Below are 23,553 nucleotides of genomic sequence, written 5' to 3' on the forward strand. Positions count from 1 at the left end.
AGTTAATTCCAATTACCTTGATCAATCATCACTTCTACCACAGTGTATTCAATTGCACCACCTGCTAGATAATTTGTCTCGTGAAGTTGTATTCAGCGACGCCGCCAGACCTTTCCTCTACCAATCTTGACAGTCATGAGCAAAAAAAAAGTCAAAACACAATGTTCAGAAATTTCTCTCATGAAGTTGTATTCAGCGGCACCGCCAGACCTTTCCTCTACCAATCTTGATAGTCATGAGCAAAAAAAAAGTCAAAACACAATGTTCAGAAGCGCTAAGAAGCAAAGCATGCATTAGGCATTTAGATATTATCCATAATATTCCAACTTTAAATTAATTACCAGTGGTTTTAATGGTGAATTTTGACATACTCTGGCCCGTCTAGAGAATATCTCATTGTGTAAACCATTTAATCATTTTAAAAAATAAAAAATTTATATTAAAGTTCCAAATAATGGATATAAAATATAGAGATAAAGAATAACATGACCACATTTGTGGCAACTAACCCATTATAAAAAACAATAAAAAAGCACTTATTAAAAAATTGTATCTAAAAGACTTACCTTGGCTCCATCGGGTAAAAGGGATCGCAAGACTTCGAAACATGTATTAACCTTCTGTACTCACCAATCCATATCAATTCAGAGGACTTAGTTTCCTTTCTTGTCCAATAACATCGTGAATGCAAAGGAAAGGATGTTATATATATATATATATATAGTTGCAATAAACCAATGCCCAACTTAAAAATATAATCCTTTACCATCGAAGCTCTGATTTCAGTGATAGCTTAATGAGTAGATATCTTATCATACAGCCTTGCTCCTCACTTATTCACAAGATGAGATTAAAAAACCACATATATTTGAATTTTATGGTTATGTTTAGATTGAGTATTTCTAAAATATTCCGAAATTTAATAGAAAAATAATACAATCATTGTACCATGTTATCAGTCACACGATGAAATAAGAAAACCACATATTTAAACTTCACGAGTCAGGGATGAGATAAAAAACCACATATTTAAACTTTATTGTTATGTTTCAATTGAGGATTTCTAAAATATTCTGAAATTTGATAAATAAATATATAATTTTTTCCTTTCCTATCGGTTATCTTCCAAAATCTACGATAAAATTAAGTGCAGTTCAACAAGATTTTGGAATTAGGCTATAATCAAGGCTTTCGACTAGTCGTAGCTGCAGCTTTTGTTCCATATTCACTTCGCTTTCCATAAAGCCACCCTGCTACATTAAATTATGTATATATTAGGTGGGTGGCCTAACTTAAATGCGACCAGAATAGATTATGAGCTAACCCAAAAAAGCAAGTACCATGACTTCAAAGGAAATGCATTATTGAGATTATTCCAGCAAAGTGTATATCCTTCTAAGGAAATTCATTATTGAGATTATTCCAGCAAAGTGTATATCCTTCTGATGCCAAGGAAGTGCCTAGCATTTTGATGAACTGTTTTAAACCTTATTTTAAACCCTTTTTATCTTCTATCCATATATATTTGGATTTATTTTCAACATATACTAAAATCATTGTCTACTATCTGTCTGTATTGTCTATTTTCTTATCTTATACCCATATATATTTGAATTTATTTTCAACCTATACTAAAATCATTTTCTACTACAAATGTCTCTCTGTATTGTCTATTTTCTCTGAATAAGCAAAAAATATGGAAAAAACACCTTCATGTTCTTGCTACCAAGAAGTCGAGGAGGTAATTTGATTATATAATTAATATGGTTATATAATCAATATTACGAGAGGTCTTCATGTAGCAAATATGTTATAACTCTAATAATCTAATCTAGATAAAAAGAATATGACAACAATCTATGTAAAAGAAAATGACAACAATTTGTCACACCACTCCACCTATTTATCTCTAAAATTAATGTTTTCCTTTTCAATAATATCTTAACATTATTTTTATATTTCATGACGCAAACAAATATATGAAAAACATAATATATACCTCTTCTCTATGTATAGGAGAGCTTGATGTGTCCGGGAGAAATAGAGAATGCTCATAGTCATCCTCGTTTTTTCCCACCTTTCAGACATTTCTCCTTGTGAAATTCATGTTCATGGAGGAACAAGATGCTCATTTTTATCACAGCCCCAACAGCTTGCTTGTCCTACTCAAACTCAATATCCTCCGCATGCAGAGGTAGAGGCAACTTTTGAGGACGAGATGAAGCATCCGAAGCCATGGAAGAGTTCTCCTCATTGCCTGTAATGCTCGAAGCTGGATAATCAGAAGTTGGGTACCCTTCAACATTCTCTACATACTGAAACTATTTATTTTGGAGCTGCTCAGTATCAAACTGGTTGGTTACATTGTCATGTGCCCAACTATTTAGATATTGATCCAGATACATTGTCTATTCGGACACAAAGATCTCACTGCCCATGCTGCCCAGATATTCTCTTTGTAAATACTGACACGAATAACTAGAAATAGGTCTCATCTCTCCGAGGGAAGAAGAGATTAACCGTCTCTACTCCACATGTTTCCCAACTCAGAATGCAATTTAAACTTGGAATTCATATGTGTACGGTATTAGCCCTGAAATGTGGATGTAGATCTACTGTTACTGTATTATTTAACTCTATAAAAGAATTCCAGCATTTGACTTCATAGGTTTAACAACCAATCCCCAGTACCGACATCTAGTGGTGGACCCATCGTTAATTTCTCTCGTTACTTGAGAGTACTCCAAATCAGTACAAATTTTAGAAATAAATAAATAAATATATTTTATAAAAAATCATATTAAATATATATATATATATATATATATATATAAATAATGTTTAATCTTGGTTAAGGGAATTTTTGAGATATTACTATATTAAGTTTTTATTAATGTGTATATCTATTTTGAAATAGGGATTTCATAATTTTAGTTTAATTATCATAATTATTAGATGGATGGTAGGGATTTAACATTCAAGGAATATTATAAACTATTGGTAGTATTCACAAATCAATCTTTGATATTTATCTCCAAAGTAGTTATGGGCTTCTTACCCTTTTAATTAAATTGATTAATTACAAAAAAAAAATGTTATATGGACAAGTGTCATATCAAGTAGGTTATGGTTTTTGGGCATGCAATATTGATAAGCCATTGTACTATAAGACAATCTATTTATAAATTAAGAATCTTTATTGTAAAGTGGAGCTAAATTTTTATGGTTTAAAATTATGTTTCATGTTTTTCTTAAGTATATATATTCGAATTATATATTATTTTTTTTATCATTAATATTAATTTAAAAGAAAATTATAATTTAGTTAGTTGTTATGATTTATTTTAATTTTAACAATGTAAAATGTAATATGAAGTAAGTGTTTTGATGTTTATTAATTTATATGGTTCTGCTAATCTAATTATCAATTATTATTAGGTGGTAGAAGGTAGGGATATAACTCACATAGAATATTCTAGAATATTCTTAGTAAGATACATGTTATTTTTGCACTTTGTAAATCCTGCAGTAAACAAAAAGGAAGCGAAGGAGAAAAAAAATGGGATACAATGAGAGACGAGATATGGTTGATTGGATACAAGTGAAACAAAAATAGGAAATATAAACATATCAGTTATCACCTATATGTTTTGAGCTTCTATGTCATTTGAAATTATGTTGGGGTTAACTTCCACATCTTTCCAATCAACATCAATTCCCATTATATGGGAAATATGATGGTGGGATAGTATGTCGTTATGATGGTGAAACAAAAATAGGAAATATAAACGTATCAATTATCACCTATATGTTTTGAGCTTTATGTCATTTGAAATTATGTTGGGGTTAATTTCCACATCTTTCCAATCAACATCAATTCCCATTATATGGGAAATATGATGGTGGGATGGTATGTCGTTATGATGGCTCCCTCTTAGTATCAGTTATCACCTATATGTTTTGAGATTTATGTCATTTGAAATTATGTTGGGGTTAATTTCCACATCGTTCCAATCAACATCAATTCCCATTATATTGGAAATATTATGGTGGGATGGTATGTCGTTATGATGGTTGCCTCTCAGTATAGTTGATTGTTGTAAAGTCTTGAATAGACTCCTTTTGTAACTTTTACTTAAGAGTTTCTTAGAAGCATTTAGTAAAGTGTTATAAACCCTAAACCCTAAAACCTAAATATTTGATAACATTAAAACCATGCACTAAAGTTTCATAAACCCTAAACCCTAAACCCTAAACCCTAAACCATAAACCATAAACCATAAACCCTAAGCATTTTATAACATTTTAAAAACCATTTTGTAACTTGTATTTAAGTGTTTCTTAACAGAATTTATTAAAGGATTATAAACCATAAACCCTAACCCCACACCCAAAACCCTACACGGCTAACCCTAAACCTTACGAATTTTTTATCCATATTTAAACAGGGACACAACAAATTACAGAGATAACCATAAATATAGAGATGCAACAGAAATAACACTTCATTTCATTAATGTAAAATATTAAATAAACTAGCTAGGGTGATGGTAGCTTATCTCTAAGAAGAGATGTGGCAGCTACATGCCTCTGAACTGTGTTACAATGAGGCTTGAAAGCCTATTTATTGTTGAGAAACAATGGAAAACCCTAAACATCCAAAAATCTAACCCTAGGAGATGAAACGCCAAACTATGGACCCGTTTCGGGTAAATTGGTACATCAACTTCCCTGGGTCGCAACTTTTGCATACGATCTATGTTTGATGTGCACAATAGCTCTTTAGAAAGATCTATTTGAGGAATACAACTTTGGGAAGAGAAAAATTGGTGCATCGAAACATGTTGCTCCCAGATTTGCCAAAAAATGTTGTTTAGGGCCTCAAAACAGATCTGGAAGTTCAAGACCCAAAAAGCTACTAAAAATAGTAAATTCTGCTACAATTAGCCCCTAGCCTACTTTGGCCCTTCCCTAACCTACTATAACTTACCTTAGCTTAGCCTACTCTAGCCTACCCTAGCTTAGCCTAGCCTACTCTAGCCTACCCTAACCTAGCCCCTAACCTACTCTCACATAGCCCCTAACCTACTCTCACCTAGCCTAGCCTGACCTATTCTAGCTTGTCTTGAACTATTCTAGCCTAGCTTAACACCTAGCCTAGCCTACTCTACCCTAGCCTAGCCTGGCCTAGCTTAGCCCACTCTAGCCTATTATACCCTAGCCTACTCTAGCATACTCTAACGTAGTCGAGCCTAGCCTAGCCTACTTTAGCATAGCCTAACCTAGCCTAGATTACTCTAACCTAGCCTACTCTACTGTAGCCTAACCTAGACTACTCTAGCCTACCCTAACTTACTCTAACCTAACCTAACCTATTCTAAATTAACCTACTCTAGTGTTGCTTAGCCTAGCCTAACCTACTCTAGCCTACACTAACCTAGCTACCTAAACTAACCTACCCTACTCTAGCCTACTATAGCGTACCCTAGCCTACTCTACTCTAGCCTAACCTAACCTAACCTAACCTAACCTAACCTTTCCTAGCCTAGCATAACCTAACCTAGCCTAGCTAATCCTAGCCTATCCTATTCTTTAGTAGCCCATGCTAAGATACTCTAACTTACCTTAGTTTACTCTATATTAGCCTAGCCTACCCTACTCTAGCTTACCCTAGCCTAATATAGAGTAGCATATCCTATTTTTGTCTAGCCCACCCTAGCTTAGCCTAACCTAAAATAACCTAATCTAGCCTAACCTACTCTTTCCTAGTCTAACCTAGTCTAACCTAGCCTATCGTACCCTACTCTAGCCAAACCTAGAATAACATAGCCTACCCTACCCTACTCTAGCCTTACCTAGCCTTGCCTAGCCTTGCCTAGCCTAGCCTAGCCTAGTCTACTCTATCATAGACTAGCCTACTTTAGCTTAGTCTAGTCTAACCTAGCCTACTCTAGCCTAGTCTACTGTAGCTTATCCTAGACTACTCTAGCCTAACCTAGCCTACTCTGACCTAGCCTACACTAGCCTAGGCTAGCCGAACCTATCCTAGCCTAGCCTAGACCCTAGCTTAGCCTAATCCAGCGCATCCTAACCTACTCTAGCCTAGCTTAACCTAACCTTGCCTACCCTACCCTAGCCAAGCTTAGCCTAGCCTAGCCTACTCTAGCCTAGCCTACACTAGCCTATCCTACTCTAGCCTACTCTAGCATAGCCTAACATAGCCTTGCCTACTCTAGCCCACTCTACCCTAGCCTAGCCTACTCTAGCCTAGACTACTCCAACCTACTCTAGCCTACTCTACCTTACTCTAGCCTAGCCAAGCCTAGCCTACTCTATCCTAGCTTATCCCACTCTAGGCTAGCCTACTCTAGCCTAGCCTAGCCCACTCTATCCTAGTATACCCTAGCATATTATACCCTAGGGTAACCTAGTCTAGCCTATCCTAACCTAGCCTAAAGTAGATTAACCTAACCTACTCTACACTAGCCTAAACTACTCTAGCCTAGCCTAACCTACTCTACACTAGCCTAAACTACTCTAGCCTAGCCTAACCTACTCTCACCTAACCTAAAATAACCTACTTTATCCTAGACTAAACTAGCCTAGTCTAGCCTACTCAAGCATATCTTAACCTACTCTAGCCTAGCTTACTCTAGCCTACTCTAGCGTAACGTAACCTAGCCTAACGTAACCTAACCTACCCTACTCTACTCTATCCTAAACTACTCTAGCCAACCTATCCTAGCCTAACCTACTCTAGCCTAGCCTAAACTATCTTAGCCTAGCCTACTCTAGCCTAGCCTAACCTACTCTAGCCTACTCTATCCTAACCTAGCCTAACCTAATCTAGCCTAACTTACTCTTGCCTAGTCTAACCTAGCCTAGCCTACCCTACTCTGCCTTTCCTAACCTAGCCTATCCTAGCCTAGTCTAGCCTAACCTACTTTAACCTAGTCTGGCCTACTTTAGCCTAGTCTATTCTAGCCTAGCCTACTCTAGCCTAGTCTACTCTAGCCTACTCTAGCCTAATCTACTCTAGCCTACTCTAGCCTAGTCTACTCTAGCCTAGCCTAGACTACTCGAGCCTAGCCTAGCCTACTTTGACCTAGCCTACACTAGCCTAGCCTACTCTAGCCTAGCCTAGCCTAACGTATTGTAGCTTATCCTAGCCTAGACCCTAGCCTACTATGGCCTAGCCTAGCCTAATATAGTGTAGCCTAACGTACTCTATCATAGCTTAACTTAGCCTGCCCTTCCCTACCCTAGCCAAGCCTAGCTTTTCTTAGCCTACTCTAGCCTAGCCTAGACTAGCTTAGCTTACTCTAGCCTACTCTAGCCTAGCTTAGAATAGCCTAGCTTACTCTAGCCTACTCTAGCGTAGCCTAACATAGCCTAGACTACTATAGCCCACTCTAGACTGGCCTAGCCCCTAGGCTAGCCTACATTAGACTAGGCTACTGCAACCTACCCTAGCCTACTCTAGTATATCCTACTCTAGCTTACTCTATCCTAGCCAACCCTAACCTACTCTATCCTAGCTTATCCTATTCTAGCATAGCCTATTCTAGCCTAGCCTAGCCTACTCTAGCCTATTATACCCTAGACCACTCTAGCCTATTCTACTCTAGCCTAGCCTAGCCCACTCTAGCCTATTATACCTTAGACTACTCTAGCCTACTCTAACCTAGGCGGACCTTGCATAGCCCCTACTCTAGCTTGACCTACTCTAGCCTAGACTACTCCCACATACCCTAGCCTACCTCAGCCTAGCCTACTCTAACCTAACCTAGCCTAGCCTAGCCTACTCTAGCCTAACCTACTCTCTGCTACCATAACCTAGCCTAACCTAGCCTATTCTAGCATGGACTAACCTAGCCTAACCTAAACTAACCTACCCTACTGTATCATAGCCTAGCTTACTCAAGCCTACTCTAGTATAACCTAGCCTACTCTATCCTAGGCTGGCTTATCCTAAGCTAAGCTAAGCTAAGCTAACTTAACCTAACATAACCTAGTTTAACCTAGACTAGGCTAGCCTAACCTAACCTAGCCTAGCCTAGTCTAACCTAACGTAACCTAACCTAGCCTAACATAGAATAGACCAACCTTTCCTAGCCTAGCCTTACCTAACCTAAAATTGTCTAGCCTAGCCTTTCCTAACCTAGCCTAACATAGCCTTGCCTAACCTAGCCTAGCCTTGCCTAACCTCACCTAACCTAACCTAACCTTTCCTAACCTATTCTTGCCTAACGTAGCCTAATGTAGTCTTGCCTAACATAGCCTAGACTAACCTACCCTACCCTAGCCTAACCTAACCTACCCTAGCCTACTCTAGCCTAACCTACTCTAACCTAGCCTACTATAGCCTAACCTACCCTACTCTAGCCTAGCCTACTCTATCTTACCCTAGCCTACTATAGCCTAGCCTAACCTAGCCTAAACTGGCATAACCTACCCTACTCTACTCTAGCCTAGCCTAACTTAACCTAGCGTAGATCCTACTCTAACATAGGGGAGTCTAGTGTAGCCCATACTCTAGCCTAGCCTAACCTAGCCTAGCCTACTCTACCGTAGCCTAGCCTAGACTACTCCAGCCCACTCAAGCCTACTCTACCATAGCCTAGCCTAGACTACTCCAGCTCACCCTAGCTTACTCTACCATAGCCTAGGCTAGACTACTCCAGCCCACCCTAGCCTACTCTAACCTAAACTATCCTTGCCTAGCATACACTAGCCTAACCTACTCTTGCCTACCCTAACCTAGCCTAACCTAGCCTAACCTAACCTATTCTAGCTTGGACTAACCTAACCTAACTTAAACTAACCTACCCTACTCTATCATAGCCTAGCCTACTCGAGCCTACTCTAGCCTAACCTAGCCTACTCTATCCTAGGCTAGCTTAACCTAGCCTAACCTAAGCTTAGCTAAGCTAACCTAGCATAACGTAGCCTAACCTAGACTAGGCTAGCCTAACCTAAGTTAGCCTAACCTAAGCTAACCTAACTTAGTCTAACCTGACCTAACCTAACCTAACCTAACCTATCGTAACCTAGACTAGAATAACCTTGCCTAGCCTAGCCTAGCATAGCCTAACCTAGCCTATCCTAGCCTTGCCTAACCTAGCCTATCATAGCCTTGCCTAACCTAGCCTAACCGAACCTAACCTAACATTTCCTAACCTAGCCTTGCCTAACCTAGCCCAATGTAGCCTAACGTAGCCTAGCCTTCCCTAACGCAGCCTAACCTTGCCTAGCGTAGCCTAGCATAACCTACCCTAGCTAGCACAAACTAACCTACCCTAGCCTACGCTAGCTTAGCCTAACCTGCTCTACTGTGCACTAGCCTAACCTAGCCTTGCATACTCTAGCCTACTCGAGCCTAACCTACTCTAACCTAGCTTATTATAGCCTAACCTACACTACGCTAGCCTAACTTACTCTAGCCTACCCTAGCCTAACCTACTCTAGCCTAGCCTAAACTAAGTTAACCTATCCTACTCTACTCTAGCCTCAACTACTCTAGCCTAAACTAGCCTACCCCAGCCTATTCTAGCGTAGCCTAGCCTACTCTAGCCTCCTCTAGCCTAACCTAACATAATCTAACCTAGCCTAACCTACTCTAGCCTAACCTAACCTAGCCTAACCTAGACTAACCCACCCTAAACTACTCTAGCCTAGCCTAACCTAGCCTCACCTACTATAGCCTAGCCTACTGTTACATAGCCTAACCGAATCTAGCCTAGCCTACTGAAGCCTTCTCTAGCCTAGCCTAGCCTAACTTAGCCTAACCTGTCGTAACCTACTCTAACTTAGCCTAGCCTAGCCCACTCTAGCCTAGCCTAGCCCACTCTACCTATGCTAGCTTAGCCTAGCCTACTCTAGCCTCACCTAGCCTAACCTAACCTAGCCTAACCTAGCCTAACCTAACCTAGCCTAACCTAGCCTAACCTAGCCTAGCCTAGCCTAACCTAGCCTAACCTAGCCTAACCTAACCTAGCCTAACCTAACCTAGCCTAACCTAACCTAGCCTAACCTAACCTAGCCTAACCTAGCCTAAGCTAGCCTATCTGAACCTAGCCTAGCCTAGCCTAACCTAGCCTAACCTAGCCTAACCTAACCTAGCCTAACCTAACCTAGCCTAACCTAGCCTAAGCTAGCCTATCTGAACCTAGCCTAGCCTAGCCTAACCTAGCCTAACCTAGCCTAGCCTAGCCTAGCCTAGCCTAACCTAACCTTCCCTAGCCTAGTCTAACCTAGCCTAACATAGCCTTGCCTATCCTACACTACCCTAGCCTAACCTAGCCTAACCTTACCTAACTTTTCTTAATCTAGCCTTGCCTAACCTAGTCCAACATAGCCTAACCTAGCCTAACCTAGCCTAACCTAGCCCAACGTAGCCTCACGTAGCCTAGCCTTGCCTAACGTAGCCTAGCATAACCTACCCTACGCTAGCTTATTCTAACTTACTCTAGCATGCTCTAACCTAATCTAGCCTAGCCTAAACTCCTCTAGCCTTGCCTACTCTAGCTTGCCCTAGTCTATCCTAGTCTAACCTAGCCTATTATAGCCTAACCTACCATACTCTAGCCTAACCTACCCTACTCTACTCTAGTCTCAACAACTCTAGCCTAGCCTAACTTAGCCTAACTGACTCTAGCCTAGCCTAAACTAGCCTACCCTAGCCTATTTTAGCATAGCCTAGCTTACTCTAGCCTCCTCTAGGCTAACCTACTCTAGCCTCCTCTAGTCTAACCTACTCTAGCCTAACCTAACCTACTCTAACCTAACCTAACCTACTCTAACCTAGCCTAACCTACTCTAACCTAGCCTAACCTAGCCTCACCTACTCTAGCCTAGCCTAAACTAGCCTAGCCTACTCTAGCGTAGCCTAACCGACTATAGCCTAGCCTACTCAAGCCTTCTCTAGCCTAGCCTAGCCTAACTTAGCCTAACCTGCCCTAACCTACTCTAACTTAGCCTAGCCTAGCCCACTCTACCTACGCTAGCTTAGCCTAGCCTACTCTAGCCTACCCTAGCCTAACTTAACCTAGCCTAACCTAACCTAGCCTAACCTAACCTAGCCTAGCCTAGCCTAGCCTAGCCTAGCCTAGCCTAGACTAGCCGAACCTAGCCTAACCTAGCCTAACCTAACCTAACCTAACCTAACCTTCCCTAGCCTAGCCTAACATAGCCTTGCCTATCCTACCCTACCCTAGCCTAACCTAGCCTAACCTTACCTAACCTTTCCTAACCTAGCCTTGCCTAACCTAGTCCAACATACCCTAATGTAGCCTAACCTAGCCAAACGTAGCCTCATGTAGCCTAGCCTTGCCTAACGTAGCCTAGCATAACCTATCCTAGCCTACGCTAGCTTATTCTAACTTACTCTAGCATGCTCTAACCTAATGTAGCCTAGCCTAGACTCCTCTAGCCTTGCCTACTCTAGCTTCCCCTAGTCTAACCTAGCCTACTATAGCCTAACCTACCCTACTCTAGCCTATCTTACTCTAGCCTACTCTAACCTAGCATAAACTAGCCTAACCTACCTACTCTACTTTAGCCTCAACAACTCTAGCCTAGCCTAACTTAGCCTAGCCTAAGCTAGCCTACCCTACCCTATTCTAGCATAGCCTAGCTTACTCTAGCCTCCTCTAGCCTAACCTACTCTTGCCTCCTCTAGCCTAACCTACTCTAGCCTAACCTAACCTACTCTAACCTAGCCTAACCTACTCTAGCCTAACCTAACCTAGCCTAACCTAGCCTAACCCACCCTAAATGACTCTAGCCTAGCCTAACCTAGCCTCACCTACTCTAGCCTAGCCTAAACTAGCCTAGCCTACTCTAGCGTAGCCTAACAGACTCTAGCCTAGCCTACTCAAGCCTTCTCTAGCCTAGCCTAGCCTAACTTATCCTAACCTGCCCTAACCTACTCCAACTTAGCCTAGCCTAGCCCACTCTACCTATGCTAGCTTAGCCTAGCCTACTCTAGGCTTCTCTGGGCTAGCCTAGCCTGACTTATTCTAGCCTAGCTTAACCTAGCCTAGCCTACTCTAGCCTACTCTCCTAGCCTAGCCTAGCCTAGCCTAACATAGCCTACTCTAGCCTAGCCTAGCCTAGTATAGCCTAGTGTATTCTAGCCCACTCTAACCTACCATACCCTAGAATACTCTAACATACTCTAACCTAGTCGAGCCTAGCCTAGCCTACTCTAGCGTAGCCTAGCATAGCCTAACCTACTATTTCCTAGCCTACTCTAGCCTATTGTAGCCTAGACTACTCTAGCCTACCCTAGCTTACTCTAGGCTAGCCTAGCCTACTCTAGCCTAACCTATCTTTATCTAGCCTAACCTACTCTAGCCTAACCTACTCTAGCCTAGACTAACCTAGCAACCTAAACTAACCTACACTACTCTAGCCTACTCTAGCCTAGCCTAACCTAACCTAACCTAACCTAATTTAAGTTCTCTTAGCCTAACCTAAGCTGCCCTAGCCTAACCTAGCCTAAGCTAACCTAACCTAGCCTGCCCTAGCCTAGCATAAACTAAACTAACCTAACCTAACCTAGCCAAACCTAGCCTAGCCTACTATTTAGTAGCCCATGCTAGGATACTCTAACTTACCTTAGTCTACTCTATATTAGCCTAGCCTAGCCTACTCTAGCTTACCCTAGCCCACTATAGAGTAGCCTATCCTATTTTTGTCTAGCCCGACCTACCCTAGCTTAAACTTATTCTATCCTTGTGCAGCCTAGTCTAATTTAGTCTATCCTAGCCCACTCTAGCTTAGTCTTGCCTAGTCTAACATAAATGTAGATTCCTAAGAGTTTATATATATACATGTTGTAGTTGAAAATCTTAATAAAATATATTCAAAAGCAATCTTAAAAAATATTTATGTTACAATTTAATTTTATCATAAATATTTAAATTTAAGAGCATTATCACTTTATATTATATAAATTCAAACATTTTTCTTTGTACATTATGTTATTTTAATTAAAAAATATATTATACATCATTGTACCATTAATAAATATAGTGTAGAACTTAAATAACATATTAAATATTTAAAGTTGAAAGTCATTTTAAAAAATAAATTAAACTAAACAACATTAATAAAGAAATCATTGAAAGACAAATTAAATTAAATATCATTAATAAAAAATTAAATATAACAAAATTTAGTTAAAATAAATTAAATGTATGAATATACAATTTAAAATATATTGAATTTAACCACAATACTAATGTAAAAAAAGTATGTAATGTAAGTTATAAGATATAAATAAAAAACATATTTCTAAATGAAAAACATATTTGTAAAATATAAAAATATAATTGAAATTCATTTAGAGAAATCCAATAATCTAAAAATTTAAATGTACCATATCTTATAAGACATAAATAAAAAACATATTTCTAAATTAAAAATATATTTGTAAAATGTAAAAATATAATTGGAGGGCCCATCCAAAACTGATTATGAGAGGCATAGGTTAAGTGAACTATATTTTTAATTGAGACAGAAAACTCATAGACATATAAATGTAAAAGTAAGAAACCAATTTAAATAAAACCACAAACTTTCATAGAGATAAACAAAATCAATGAATAAATGTAATAATCTGAAATGAGTGGGATACAAATTAGATCAATGAAATTACTAAAATAAATTCAGCCCAGCTAAAAGAAATTAGTAAAAACCACTCTCATAAAACTAAATCATTACAGTGTTAAATATATTAACATAACAAAAACTGAAATGAAAGGATTAGGTTTCCATGGAGAGCAGAGCTTAGAGGATGGATACAAACTACATCTATGACTGAGTAAAGGTAGCTGGCTTTGAGATATTTAACATAAAATACTAAAAATATTAATTGAAAATACCCTATACCTTATTCTTGTTGTCTTTTGACATTCTAGTTACTAGAAAGCTGGAAAAAAATAATTATTAAATAAAATCCAATTATTCTTCTATTTATTTATAGAATTCTCCAATTTCTGTCTTTTCTTCTCCTAGTCCAACTCCAAGAACAATGTTTACTATTTTATTAATTTATAAATATTCTAAATTATTTCTATTTGAAAAACAATTAAAAAAATTAAAGAATAGTATAATCTATAGAATCAAAATCCTGAGGACATCGTTGAATAAACATCAAAGAAAAGTCTTATGCCAAAAGATTTGATCTCATAATTTCTTCCTACCTAGTTATATATAACACCTCTTTGCAAATCTCTGCTTCACACGATGTAACATAAAACAATGGAACGGATCCCCTGAATACTTTGGAGAGGAATATTTGCTCACAGGTAATTGTAACTGAAGCCCATGGAGGTTTGTATTGCTCTACTTCATACGATGCAACATAAAACAATGAAACGGATCGAGCGAATAATTTTGATTCAATGAGATTATAACGGCTGAAATGAATTAAGAAGAAATTGTAGAGCTGAGGAAACCAGAAGGAAAATGGAATAATAAAACTGAGATGAATGGACTGGGTTTTTCTTTGAGAGCAGCTCAGAGGAAATATAGTTGTAATGGAGGTTTCTCTAATTCAATTATTTTAATTCAAGAAACATAAAATTAGTATCATTCATGATGAAAGAAACCTACCAGTAGTTGGGCTAAACCTACCAGTATTTGGGTTAAAGAAAACTACATAGAAAGAACAGAGCAGGGTTAAAGATCGAAAACTACATAGAAATAACAGAGCTAAAATTAATGCCAACAGAGAACAGAGCTAGAAGATCAAAATAAAACTAAATATTAAAAGGAATTAATGGGATTGTGAGCGGATTAAGAAGAGAGAAAAAAGATTGAAGTACATAGCAGACTTAAGCGATTAATGAGATCCATAGAGAAACAACCAGAATAAATATTTAAAAACATTAACATAGGCCAGTCCGGCTAAAAATTCTACTTCAATCTATGCAAACAAAACCAAAGAATAAATACAAGAAACATACAATATCAGTATTACAGCTCTCTGGTTACCTTTCTCCACTGTAAATACATTCCTTCGTGACATTGACTTTCTTTCTTTCATCCATTCATCGCTTCTCGCTGATGTTCAGATCAAAAGATACAAAACAGAAAAACCCAAATGAAAGACAGCCATCACATCGAAATTCTTACAATTGTAATCGATGAAAGAAACAGGCTCTTCATCAAAAACAGGTTAAAGATCGAAAACTACATAGAAAGAACAGATCCAGAATTAATGCCAACGGAGAACAGAGCGAGAAGATCAAAATAAAAAGAATTAATGGGATTGCGAGCGGACTAAGAAGAGGGAAAAAAGAATGAAGTACATAGTAGACTTAAGCGATTAATGAGATCCAGAGAGAATTTAAAAGCATTATCATTAGGCCAGTCCGGTTAAAAATTCTACTTCAATCTATGCAAACAAAAGCAAAGAATAAATATAAGAAACATACCTATCACATTTGTAACAAATATGAGTATTACAGCTCTCTGGTTACCTTTCTCCGCTGTAAATACATCCCTTCATGACATTGATTTTCTTTATTTCGTCCATGCATCCCTTCTCGCTGATCTTCTTGGTCAAATTCACATCAAAACATATAAAACAGAAAAACCCAAATGAACGACAACCATCCACATCGAAATTCCTTACCATTGCAATTGATGAAACAAACAGGCTCTTCATCAAATCAAAACCTACATGGTACAGACACACAACATAGACGGAAGCAGAGGAACCAACACAGAGTCACAGCCATCAGAGAAAACACTTCCAAAACGCAAATACAAAAAATTCCATCTATTGGTTTAAAAGCACCGCACAGCAACCTCACCTATTTCAAAACGGCATACAGATTCCATCTCAAAATCGCTGTGATCCGTTGAAGGAGAGGAGCGGATCACACATTACCACAACGTCTATAATAAAAAAGCCGTAAGATGCCTTTCTTGAAATTCTCGTCCAAAGTAGTTAGCATCCACGTGCGTGCAAATTTGGAATTTTCAGGTTTGAATTTGAATATGAATTTAAGGTGGGATTTTTGGTACTCGTCAAATTCAATTAATATTTTTATGTGAGAGATGGTTATATTCTTTTATTTCTAATATAATTGACGGTCTTCATTTGGTTTTAATACCAATAGAATTAAATTGCTCTTTAAATTTTATTTATTTATTTTTTAGCCTCAATATTAATAGAATTGAATTACTAGTTTTATTTATTTTTTTAATTGAAAATTATAAGTTTTCTGATCCGAAGTTATATTTTAACTGTCTTACTGCATAACAACAGATTCTTTATGTATAAGCTCTTTCTAGTCCTGTGCTTTTTATTATCAATAATTAATGTTTTAAGGTTACTAAAAGTGACCCAAGTACGTCTTTATGTACAAGCTCTTTCTAGTCCTATGCTTTTTATTATCAATAATTAATGTTTTAAGGTTACTAGAAATGACCCAAGAGAGCTCGTTACTTTTTTCTATTTTTTCCATATTTATGTATTCAATAATATATATAGTATGTTTTCATTTAGGTTTCAATATTCAGTAATATATATAGCATGTCTTCATTTAGGTTTCAATAGAGTTACTTTTCAGTTTGGCATGCATTTTTTAATTTGAAAATGGTAATTTTTTTATATGAAATTATATGTTCACCCATTTCAAATGTGATTGGTAACTTAAATTAAGATGAAGTTAAACTTAATTAGATGGATAAACATGTTTCCTTTAAAATAGAATAGGGATTCCAAAATTCTAATGTCATTATTAGTTAGTATTAGATTTATGGTAGGACCATTAAGTATTGATAAAATAAATTAGCAGAGTACAAAAGTCAAAGACTGTTTATGTGAAGGTAGTTATGTTTTCTTTGTCATTTTACTTAAATTGATTAATTAACAAAATATCATATGAGCAAGTTTCATATGAAAAGAGTTATGGTTTTTTAGGCATTTGATATTGTAATATACCCTATCTATAGATTAAGAAACTCTGTAATAAAGTGGATATAAACCTTCATGGATAAAAATCTTCTTCCATGTTGTCTAAAATGAATATATGTTTAACTTATAATAATAATAATAAGATAGTTAATTTCATCATAGTTTAAATTTTAGAAAGGTGAGACGCATTATGATGTAAATGTTTTGATGTTTATTATGGATTGATAATTATTAACATTTACTACTATTTTAATTTATATAGTTATGCAAGTATGTAAATTTCTATTAAAAATTTGTTATTTTTTAATATTGATTATTTAAATACATTTTAAATATTTAAAATCTACTTTAATACTAAAGGTTTTAAATATTTGAAAATACATTTTATAGTGAATTGCTCGTGTGTTTACATCTTTTTGTTATGGGGAGTGAGATAATTTATCTTATTTTTGTTGTTGGATTTGTGTGTTTAAAATTTTTTAGTATAGAGTTTTCTTCCCAAAATAACATGCACACTTTACATTGTATGGTTTGAAGTGTAGAAAGAATTTTGAATGTTTTTTTCTTCTTGCTTTGCCTTTCTCTTTTTTTTTGTATGTTTAGATATAATTTATAAATCTTTTTTTAGTTTTTATATAGTATTGAACAACTAAAAGTTTATCTTAGAAGAAAGAAAATTCACATTTAAACGAATGTATTCCTTAGACGAAACTGTTCTCCAAACTTGCATCCTTGTATTTTCCAAAGAACTATAATTTATTCTAAAGCACTATATGATTTAAAAGGCTATTTCTTTTCACTGTACCATAGATTATGTACTTGACATATACAAATATATTTGCATGCCATGCATCTCCACTACATAGTAGATTCATTTTCATTTTGAGAACAATTTTGTATTTATACATAAAGTGATGTCTACTAAAAATATCATAGTTTACATTGTCTTTACCCATGGGTTTATGTTGTATTTCACATCAGTACCATATAACAAGAATCAACTCAACAAGACTACACCCCCCATAATAAGAACTTTTACCTGTTTTTTGTTTTTTGTTTTTACTAGTGCAACCATATAAATTAAATAACTTGTATACACATTAATCCATGAGAAGCATCAAAACACTTACCCCATTATACATCTCACATTATCCAAATAAGAAGGAATGATAAAAGTTAACTAAATTATAATTTTATTATAAATTTTTATCCCCACTTTACCATGAAAACTCTTAACTCAAGTAAATAACTCTTCGTACAATACTAAGTTCTCTCCTTATCCCCACTTTACCATCATTTCTCATGTTTGTAGATCTAAAAATTCCAAAAGAATTATCACCATACACATAAATATAAACTAACAATAATCATAAATGAGTTGTCCAGTCGGTAATATATTTAAATCAAGTCTTATATGATAATTTCATGATATAACAAATATTAAAATGTGGAAAATAAACCAAATGTAAAAACAATCAAGCACAAATTATCACATCCTTTATAATGCATTAGGTAATAACTATTCATAAAATTATACCACATGTAGATATTAGGGCATATATACAATTGAATCAAGCATATGAAATAAAGTGTTATGAAGGCATTATAATATACAAATAGAAATAATACAGGGATAATGTGCCAACCCTTTTCCACTTTGAAATTCATATGTTGTGTCTATTGTCCTTCACTCTGCCAATTGAGGTCAATTTCTATCATTTTTGAAAATAAAAAAATCATAATAAAAATGATATAAATCAGAATGAGGATTATGAGAAAGTATCCATTTGATATTTTTCAAATTTAATCCCTATGCTTCACTTGTATCTCACTATTAATTCATATCAACACTCAACCCATCATTGTGTTATTCCTTAACATTTTTGATACATAAAGATATCTCATCACTTGATGTTGGTTGCTCTACCACATAATCATCTTAGTGTAATCTATCTTCGTGCTTTGTGCCATGTGATGGTTTGACCTAAGATTTGATTTCACCACCATGATGACTCAATTGCTTCTTTGATGCACCAGATGGATGGATCACCTTATTGGAGTCTTTTTCTACCTGTCCATGTGATTCATTCAACTTCACTACTTCAAAAGCATTACTAACCTTGGATTCTACTACAGATTAATAGATGAGCTACATAAATTGTTAATTTCTACAATACTTGCATATTAGCCTAATTTTACAAAGAAAAACATGTAAAACGTAGAATAACATAATTATTACATTTGTAGAACCTTATTTAGTTCATATGGAATATTTCATGTGACATATGACAAAATGATGTAGGAAAGATGATTATGAGGGTTTCTACAAGGTAAAAGAGATCAGACTAATGTAAAAAATTGATGGAATGTTACTAATTATGGGTCCATCATTCCCCATACTTAATTTAGTGCATGTCCTCATGCAATTTGACAACAATTTTTTTTGTCAAATTCCTGATTTAGAGTATGGTTTCAGATGGTTAGATGACAATGCCCAGGTTGTTTTGGGTGCCCTTATTTTTCTTTGCAACAAACCATCTAGGCTTCCTCACTAGTATATTTTCGTTCATAATTTTGATCTTTAAGTGTAGTTCCCTCCTATATTTCTTGAATTTGGAACTTTTATGCTACTAGTGATACATCCTTTTGAGAATCTTGTGGTTTTTCTCTTTGAGCATTTCATTCTCTCTTTTGATATGTCTCTCTAAAAACTTCCAGTTCTATTACCTCTTATTTTGATTCTTTGATGATATCCTTTTCCATAGGAATGTCTAAAGGAAAGTCACACTACTCAAAATAATGTTAAGGAATATGAGAATAATCTTGTACCTTTTCATTATGTGCCTCTTGTTCCACGTAATTGATTTATTCATAGACCTATTGTAGAATTTTATCTCATCCTAGATTTGTTGGTGACAATTAAGGCTTTCTTGCTTCTAAGTTTTCCATTATTTTAGGTGATATAAGGTTATTCTCATTACCTTGTTTTTTCATGCTTCTTGTTACCCTTATGTATTTATTTTTATTTTATTTTTTAAATACTTTAATCCCATAAATTTTTACTTTTAATACCTTTCTTGTCAATAACATTTCTAATGACAGTGTTATGTTTTGTTTGTTTTAGAGTCATGTCCTTTGCTCTCGTCAATTTCCTTTTTGTTTTTTTAATTGTCTTCTTCTATGTCTTAATTTTTAATTTAGGTCTTATGAGCCTTTCCTTTTACTTGATTCAATTTTGATGATTCTCCTTGTTCAACAAACTTAGGAACCGAGGTTTCATTATTCTCAGGGATCTCTTCAAATTGTGGTACTAAATTCTCCATATGATCCTCTAGATCTATATACGTGATTTCCTCTATTTCTTGTATTGATGCTTCAATTAATTTTGACTTTACTTCTATAATAAATAGGGTGCAATTGAGTTTGCTTGCCAAATGTCTGATGAAATGCCTAAGCAAGACTTGGTTTCTTGGAATTCAGTCATTGCAGGATATGCAATCACTGGGGATGGGGAGAAGGCACTTAGTTATTTTGTCCGAATGTTGAGGGCAGGGATGAGGCTGGACCAGATCACTTTCACTAGTGCTCTTGGTGTTTGTTTTGGTATTGAAGATAGAGGAGGTAAGAAGGTACATGCCCATATTGTTAGAACTAGATTTGAGTCTTGTATATTTGTGGGGAGTGTCCTTCTTGAAATGTATGCGAAGTGTGGAAGTATGGAGGAAGCAAACATAGTGTTTGACAATATGCCGGAAAGGAATGTGGTGTCGTGGACTGCCATGATTTTGGGGTGTGCCTAGAATCGTCATGGTGAGGAGTCCCTGAGGTACAAAGATTAATTAACTGGCGAGGTCATGTTTGTGGGAATAGGTTTCAAAACACATTGTAAACAAATTGGATTGTCAAGTTTGAAATATCTATTAGAAATAAAAGCATTAAAGATTATTGAACATTAATATCAAAACCTAAACAATTCACTTTGCAACCATCTATAGGAATGTAGCCAGTAAGGAATGTGCCATCATCTCTAACATTTTTATCCTTTTCTCGCCTCTAAGATAGAAGTCAAGGACATCACTGTTCAATATATTTTGAGATCTGCCTTGATTAGATTTGAATGCAAAATGATATTGTTGTGGATCAACAAAAAAAAAAGAAAAGACATTTTTTTAAACATTTGCACATGTTTCATGTATATATGGCAACACATTAGTGGAATGAATTTAATAAGATGAAATTGTGTTGTTCCTAAATGAAGATAGTGAAAGCTTGAGTTGATGATTTTGTACTTTATAGAAACAGTAAGAAAAAGTAATGGAAAAGAATATGTATAGAGTTGGAAATAGCCTTCTATTGTCTTTAAAAGACGCATATTTTATCCTTACTTTGGGGAGATTTTTTCATTAAAGAAAATTCTACAATGGACTTTAACATAAGGGCAAGAAACCTACCGTTTTATTTGTTTACTTTCAACCACACCAATTGGCAACTATGATGAGAGATTGCGTGAGTCAGTCTTACATTGAATTTGTGAAAAACATTATCTGCTTTTTTGAATTATATATGATTGAAAAAGATGTTGAGTATTAGGAAATAGATAATTGTCTACTTTTTTAACATGAATTTATTGTTATCTTATTTTTTTAGGTATTTGAAGTGTAAAAAATGGTGCAAAAGTGGCGTTTATGCATTGAAGTGTCCTGGTTTCCAAATCCATGTTGAGTAGTTGTTAAATTTGTCCTTTACAATATGGCAACAAATCATTTATTTCATGGAAAGAGAGAAGTGCCTGGAATGATGACAAACAATGAGGCATGTTACATTGCCCTTGTTGAAGGGCTAAAAGAGGCAAAACAACATGATGCCAATGATATTGAAGTATTCACCAACTCGGAGTTTATATGTAATCAGATGAAAGGCATCTATCGTGTTCAGAAGGACAATTTAAAACATATTCATAAGGAAACGATAAATTGGAGTTGTCAATTTCAACATTTTACCATCAATCGCTCTGCAGATATTGAAAATATGTCCATTGATATAATGTCTAGACCATTTTTAAGCACATATGTAGATGTCAAATATGATGTAGGATCACCATCCACTGCAAGAGAAATCATTGATCACCATCAATATATATCCCCATTGTGTGAATGGGTTGTTGTTATCATTTTTCTGGGGTCTATCATAGCATGGTTCTTTCACTAAAGAAGAGCCTATCAATGTTTTATTTTTCCCAACATGCAACGATTATAGTTTTTTGTATGGGAGACAAATTTATGGACAAATGTAATATATTCCATGTACATGGACAAATGTATTTTGAGAAAAGTAACTGGTTCATGGTTTTGTGATTATCATTAATACATTATGGTGTTGTCTGATCCTTCCAAACACCTTCTCAGATCTTTGTTTCTAGAGAGATATTGATATGCTATGTGATTTGTTTGTTGGTTGTTGACTAGTGATGAAAGGCTTGTTTACTATGTTTATAAGGAATTTATTCTTAATAACACTATTATTTCTCAATCACCCAATCACTCTTCCGATCTCCACCTTGGATTTCATCCCAATAGTTTTTCCAGATCACAACTCTATTTTGGCTTGACTTCTCTGTATTTTAGATCTTGTGCTTGTGGATTTATCATGATAGTAAGGACCTAGTCTTTTTAAATCAAAGCAAATCTTGCTCATGCTCAGTGTGTCATAAGTAAGGAAATGTTAATATTTCTCCAAGAAATCACATCCATCATGATTGTCTAACAAGGCTGGTAAGCTGCATTTTGGGACTTCGTCATCTTTGTATGTTTTTTAAAAAAATGTTCCATCTATGGAAATAAATATTGAAATATTTCTCAGTTCCAAGATATTATTATAAGTTTGCTTAGACAATATTATTTATGTTTCTTTCCAATTATGAACATGACCATTGATTTGTAAAAAAGAGATAATATAATTTTATTAAAGGTCCAGTGTAATTACAATGTGGGAGCGTGAAATCAACTACTAAATCAAAATAGAGAGAAGAGCGCTAAATAGTTATCTGAGAAAATATATAAAATAAAATAATGTGCAAATACAAAGCCCCTGTGCTGACACAAAATAATGAATGTCAAGCCCTATTGGAGTTGATGTTGGCTGCTAAGAACAAGAGAGGGGGCCTTTATATAGGCTTCTCATTAGAGTCATCATTAATTGTGAAGGGGCCAATGCACTAAAGTTTGGTAGTGGACATCCTCCTAGTAGTGGTCGAAGTTGAAATTCCTTGGCTATATGATCTTGGGGGAATCACAATATTGAGGAAGCTTAATGCTCCCAACTTCTGGGAAAAATACCTGATGCAAGCCTTGCTACTCAAGCAACCCATGAGGGATGGTGAGTTGGGTGGGAAGAGAGTAACTCTGGGACCTCCTAGAGTTGATGTGTCTACTTAATCTCTACCTGCTATTTGTTCCCCTATCACACAGGGTAACCACAAAGTATGAGGTGATCCCATTGAAGGGATGTGTAGAGCCTGAGATGTGTGCTCATATACTTCCCCATGAAGAAGGCAAGACATCTCTACTCAGTGGAAGGGAGCTCCTCGAGTCCCTAAATAGGCAGTGGTATTTACTTTT

General features: G+C 36.0%; 1 pseudogene; it reads right to left on the reverse strand.

Moving 5' to 3' along the window:
• Positions 1 to 1,154: 1,154 nt before the first annotated feature.
• LOC149249313 (uncharacterized) lies at positions 1,155 to 2,438 on the reverse strand (annotated as a pseudogene).
• Between the last annotated feature and the right edge of the window lie 21,115 nt (positions 2,439 to 23,553).

The sequence above is a fragment of the Pinus tabuliformis genome, chromosome 7, assembly GCF_031772625.1.
Source record: "Pinus tabuliformis cultivar Carrire ecotype Pingquan chromosome 7, CPIR1, whole genome shotgun sequence".
Taxonomy (NCBI): Eukaryota; Viridiplantae; Streptophyta; class Pinopsida; order Pinales; family Pinaceae; genus Pinus; species Pinus tabuliformis.